We start from the raw sequence: 5,182 nt of genomic DNA, 5'->3' as shown, positions 1-5,182 counted from the left end.
TCTACTCCAGAGTCACACAATGCCTCTGTGCCCTTTTCCTATGAAAGCTTTGATTTAAATACAACTTACCAACAGCAGGAAAGGCTGAGCAACCGAAGTCAAGGGAAACTGGAAGACTCTGGTGAGGAAGACAGAAATGTCTGGAGCATTTATACCGTTTGCTTTTGACTTCCACGCCTTGAGTCAGCGTTGCTCTTTCCTAATGGGCACTTGGCACAAATGCCTAGAAATCTCACTAACATTTTTCTTTCAATGATTAACCCCACGGGGCCTTTGTTGGAAGCACATATCCTTAATTACTAATGCCACCTTGTCTCAACCCTTATATTATCTGATTATACAAATGAATGCAAGTATGGGTCATATCCATTGTTTTCAGATTTCAAAATGCCCAATTTATTAAAAACAAAATCTCAAGGTTTCTGGGGTTTTATTTTCAAAAACAATAAGTATTCTCATCTGCAATGTTCCTTGTATTTTTCTATTTAAGCCATTTTCATTCCATGTTAGTATTTTTAATTTGCCATTCTGGTTTAATTTAAGGAAAAATAATATATATATATATTATTCCTGCTTTCATTATGTGTTTGTTACTCTTCCTATTCTTCCTGTTTATCAGTGCTATTCTCAGGTGATTCCTCTATCCACCTTTCTGCTCCTGTCACGAGCATGCCTTCTCCTAATTCTTATATTAAATTTTTCATCTGAAATTTCTGCGCTTCAGATATATCCCTGCATCGCTGTTTCTTGTTTTTATATGTAAAAGAGACTCCTTTCAGGAACTCCGATCTATATGGAATTTGCTTATTTCTCAGAACATCTGTCAAAAAATTGGAATTAGCTTGGTTTTTTTAGAAGTTGGACGGGAATTTCTTTTAGAATAATTTTTTCCCTCCCCTATCTGTAATCTATTCTGATACTCTGTTTGTATGATTTGGTCTCTGATTTTGCTTAAATTAAAAATTACCAGACAGTCTCCTGGTAACTTGTTTTCACCTTTGCAAAGCTTGATTTAATTCAGCCAGTAGCACTTCAGTTTTAGCTTGCAGTAGCTATTAGAAATGAAAGAAGTTATGCTTCACAGATTTCTTCCGTCTTTTTTATACTGGTGCTCACAACTCACGGTTCTGGGTCCAGTTCACTTAGTTGTGCTTTCCAGGAGTCTAAGTAAACTTTCCTTTACACTTGTTTGCCTTGAACAGCATTTTTTTTATTTGCAGACCATTCACACAGTTTGGAGTTAGCAATGGTCATTGATTTCAATAGGTCTCCTCTGATTCTGAGTCTACTTCTTGTTCTCAGTCTGTCTCAGGAGATAATGGAAGAGTGCTTCTTTGGGGGTGAAGTCAAACCATTGTAGAGTTACAGTGCCTTCTGTGACTGTAGAAACCAATATGGGAGATACATGTTTTTTGGCAGCTGGGGCAGATGAAGGCGTCTGGTTATGCTGATGCTTGTGTACCATGGTGTTTTTTTTCTTTCTGCACTTCTCCAGCTGGTCATTCCTCCTCCAAGTACACACTGAGTCAAGCAGACATTGGCAGATCAGCGGTTTATAAGTTAGATATAACTCACTGGATGCATTTTTTTTAATGGGTGCAAATTTAGTTCTCATTGTCCTCATAAAGGAGAATGGAAGCTAAGGGGCTTCTGGTGTGTTATGGGTTCAGTAAACATAGACAATGAACACAAACCACCAACTTAAACAACAACAACAACAACAACAACAAATTAATGAAAGACACATCAGTGTTGATCTGACTGGAGTAGAATTAGCTACAGCCAAGGACTATAATATCTGAAATGAGAGGGTGCAAGAGGTTATAATATAGTTACCCGATAATAATATGAGGAGACCCTATAATATGCTTGCAGCCTTAGAAAATAACATAGGCCAATGTAGCTTTGATATGTGCAGCAAAGGTGATACTCAGCTGTGATTCAGACGTGACTTCCTTTTTCTAAGAAACTGGATAAACGCACATGGCACAGGACACCGATCTCATCAGACTCAAGCACCTTCTCTCTGTCTTCTGCTACTGCTCTTGGTAAGTACTTTTCATTCATTCTAATTCTGTATGTGTGGATGAAATAATCCACCAACCATGATGGCTATTCTCTGCTCCCGTGGTTGGAAGCTGAATGCTTCTGAATGCCAGTCGCTGGAATCCTCAGGAGGGGAGAGATGCTCTCCTCCTCTGGTTCTGCTTTTGGGTTTTCCTGAAGATGCATCTAGCTAGTTGGTGATTGTGAGAACAGGAAGTTGGGCCATTTGCTGACCCAGCAGGTTTTTCTTACGTTCCTAAATATCAGATTTTGAGTCGAGTGGTGTGAGCCACATCCTAGTAAGGGGTGGCGGAATCTGTTCATTTTGGTTTCCTCTCAGATTCTCTCTCTCTCTCTCTCCCTGACCTTCCCAATAACTTTAGTTCCTCGCAGTTTCATACAACTGGCCTGACCTAGCAGGCCTCTCTTATGTCCATTCGTGTCTTGTTTCAGAATGTAAAAATTAGGTAAAATTGCCTTTATTTGCAAACTGAAACAAATTTCTTTCTCCATCCCTCGCTAAGAGTTTTTCTGATTCTGCATACCCTCCAAAATTTCTTCTATGAAAATAGGGACATCCAGTGCTTTCTTTCTGGAAAAATAGGTGCCAGTACTCACCATGAAGTTGTTACAGTAAGAGCCACAATTTTTAACAAGAGAGAGAAAGAGAGATAGATGTACCAGTACTACGTACCCTTGAGTACCCTGGGGGGGGGGGAGCACTGAGGACATCTATTACCATAATAATAATAACTTTACTGTATAAATTCTACTTGGCTGACTGGGTTGCCCCAGCCCCTCTAGGAGGATACCAATATATACAAAAACATAATAAAACATTAAACATTTTTTAAAAACTTCCCCGTACAGGGATGTCTTCAGATGTCTTTGTCTTGGGGGGTAATATAACTCCATAGCCTCCAACATTTCTCAGATGAAAATAGGGACATCCTAAGGAAAAGCGGGACATCAGAAACTAGGATGGCTTCTGTACATCCGGGACTGTCCATGGAAAACAGGGACACTTGCATGGTCTGCACATGTTTGCAGGCTGAGTGACCCAAAACAGGAAGAGGAAAGGGTATGGTTGACTCGCATCCACAAAGGTGGGAACCAGCTCTTGGTCCATCTTGGTCAGCACTGTGAAAAGGGATGGACACTAACTCTCCAGGTTTTCAGGCAGGAGACTCTCCCAGCCCTACCAGGACATGCCAGGGATTGAACTTGTGACCTCCTTTGTGCAAGGAAGATGCTCTACCACTGAGCTATGGCCTGTCCCTCTTTCTTATCTGATTATTTGCTGTGGTCACCTTTTTTTTCTTTCCTGCACCCTACAAACCTTAGATATTGCATCATTCTATGCCATTTGTAAAGTGTCTTTTGTAAGAGATACCTAATGAGAGTCAGGAGAAGAGGTAACCAATGCAGTGTCCATTAAACATCGTGGACTTCAACTCAGATCATTCTGAAACTTTGGCAACATTAGCTGGGGCTGGTGGGAATTGCATGCCAACAACATCTAGAGGACACCATGTTGGTCACTCCTAATATAGGGCATCTCATCCACAAAGGCAGGTACCAGCTCTTCCACAAAGCACTAGCCTCTGTAATTTCCCTTTTACCATGGCCTCTCCCCTCTGCTTCAACGTCCCTCATTGTTGCATAAGTGCTCCTTCAACATCCCCTTCCTCAACTGATTTCTTCCACTAAGTCTTGCCTCCAACTTTTCATTTCAGACCCAGCTCCATCACTTCAAGATGTCTTGCCAGCCCTGCTGTGTCTCATCCTGTGCCCCATCTTGTGTCAGCTACCCGGTCAGTGGTCTGGGCTCACTGTGTTCACCTTGTGGGGGCTTGTCATCCTACGGGGGGCGGAGTGTCATCGAGTAGCCTCGGTATAACATCTGGAGCCAATGTTGGCTGCATCAATCAGTTACCACCATGTGAAGTAGTCATCCAGCCACCTCCCATGTGTGTGGTAATCCCAGGAGCAGTCCTTGCCGCCACTTGCGAGCCAGTTAGAGTGGGGGGATACACCGCCTGCGGTGGGGGCTCCGACGGAAGCTCATACAGCCGTTTGGGTCTGTGCCAACCCCGTGGAATTGCCAAGGTGTGCGGTTCTCCCTGTTAAGATCAGAGTCAATCTCCACAACAACAGAAGAATTTGGAAAAGAAAATGGTACCTGGAAACTCCTAATACGCATTTATGGCTGCTGCTGATGTCATAGGCCTGGGTGTCATCACTGCTGAGCCCCCTCAATCCACAACTCTGACAACTGGATCTGTGGTTGCTCAGCATTCCTGATGTTTGTGTCCATCTCTATGCTAGATTGTAGATATGCGGCTTTGACTTCTCAGCTTTTCCTCCTGCGCTTTTACTTAACTCAAAGTACAAAACAAAAAACTCCAAAGGCATTAAGTAATATCCCCTTCTTTGGTTCTCTGTATGTTCAACTATTCTGAAGGATGCCCAAGTTTTTTGATGCCTCAACTGTCCTGCTGAACTCATGCCAATCGCTTTGTGCTGTTATCTTTCAGAGTAAAATATTTTTGTTCCCTTTGACATTTGCTCACCAGGCAAGTGTTTTCACACGCTGCTTTTTTCATTCATTAAAGCTTACCTGCCTGCATTTGAAAGAGGAAAAAAAACCCTGTTGTGTTTGCTTCTCATTGGGTTTTGGGGAGGAGGACCTTTTTTTAGACCGCACTGAATATCCATCTCATTCAGTAGCTGATGGATGCCCCTGAGAAACTGCTGGGCAAGTTTTATGACCATCCCTATCTGTGTCTGTCACCTGACACTTACATGTATGCTTCTCTATGTATGTGTAGCTCTTAATATTTTTAGATATAGTATAGGGGGGGAAATTCAGGTGTAATGATCAAACATGACCCTCTGGACTTCTCTTTATGGCCCATGAGACTCTTCCCATGTCATACAGGCTCCCAAACCTAGCCCCTCATCAGCTGTGCTTTGTAGGCTCCTTGGGTGATTAGGCCTGTGTGGGGTGTTCCATTAATTCTGACGATACAACTTACTTGCCAGCCTGGGAGAGATAAAGAATGCTACATATATAGTATGTGTAATTCTGATCTAAAAGGCAAACGTAAAAATTATCATAGCATCATAGAATTGC

The 5,182-nt window shown here is 42.3% G+C and overlaps 1 long non-coding RNA gene across 1 annotated transcript; it reads left to right on the top strand.

The window, feature by feature from the left end:
- Positions 1–2,011: 2,011 nt before the first annotated feature.
- Positions 2,012–4,621, top strand: LOC308575620. The gene is made up of 2 exons (XR_014002893.1): positions 2,012–2,048; positions 3,783–4,621. It is a non-coding gene; the product is annotated as an uncharacterized lncRNA (long non-coding RNA).
- The last annotated feature ends 561 nt before the right edge of the window (positions 4,622–5,182 follow it).

The sequence above is a fragment of the Podarcis bocagei genome (genome assembly GCF_964188305.1).
Source record: "Podarcis bocagei genome assembly, chromosome: 16".
Taxonomy (NCBI): domain Eukaryota; kingdom Metazoa; phylum Chordata; class Lepidosauria; order Squamata; family Lacertidae; genus Podarcis; species Podarcis bocagei.
Note: the sequence above shows the minus strand (reverse complement) of the source record. Positions and strands in the feature narration are given on the sequence as shown.